We start from the raw sequence: 812 nt of genomic DNA on the forward strand, positions 1-812 counted from the left end.
AAATAGTCCTTAAATAGTCCTTGAATAGTACTTAAATAGTCCTTAAATAGTCCTTGAATAGTACTTAAATAGTCCTTAAATAGTCCTTGAATAGTCCTTAAATAGTCCTTAAATAGTACTTAAATAGTCCTTGAATAGTCCTTAAATAGTCCTTAAATAGTCCTTTGATAGTCCTTGAATAGTACTTGAATAGTCCTTAAATAGTACTTAAATAGTCCTTGAATAGTCCTTAAATAGTCCTTAAATAGTCCTTTAATAGTCCTTGAATAGTACTTGAATAGTCCTTAAATAGTCCTTAAATAGTCCTTTAATAGTCCTTGAATAGTCCTTGAATAGTCCTTGAATAGTACTTAAATAGTCCTTGAATAGTCCTTGAATAGTCCTTGAATAGTACTTAAATAGTCCTTGAATAGTCCTTGAATAGTCCTTGAATAGTCCTTGAATATTTCCGTGGGACATTCTGAAAGTCTGTGAAGGGTTTACAGTCGTGGACGTTGAGGTTTCCAGTTTTTGACAGGTTTGTTTTATTAAAGTACACTCAGAGACATGCCTGTAACCACAGTAAGAGTAAATAAAATCATAAACTACGGAGACAGTATGAAAGTTAAAATAAACTCAATCACACCCTCCTCTTCCTCATGTCGTCATGTGACTGCACTCTTCATCCTTCCTGTCGTTTGCTTCACTTCCAGTTGGAGGTTTGACACGGCGGCTGCTCATCGCCAGGCAACCACCTGTCTGCAGCACAAACTGCTCATCCAATCAGCATTGACGTCACTGTGGTGTCTGTGTGTGTCTGTGTGTGTCTGTGT

This window comes from Austrofundulus limnaeus, unplaced genomic scaffold, assembly GCF_001266775.1.
Source record: "Austrofundulus limnaeus strain Quisiro unplaced genomic scaffold, Austrofundulus_limnaeus-1.0 Scaffold1446, whole genome shotgun sequence".
NCBI classification, from domain to species: domain Eukaryota; kingdom Metazoa; phylum Chordata; class Actinopteri; order Cyprinodontiformes; family Rivulidae; genus Austrofundulus; species Austrofundulus limnaeus.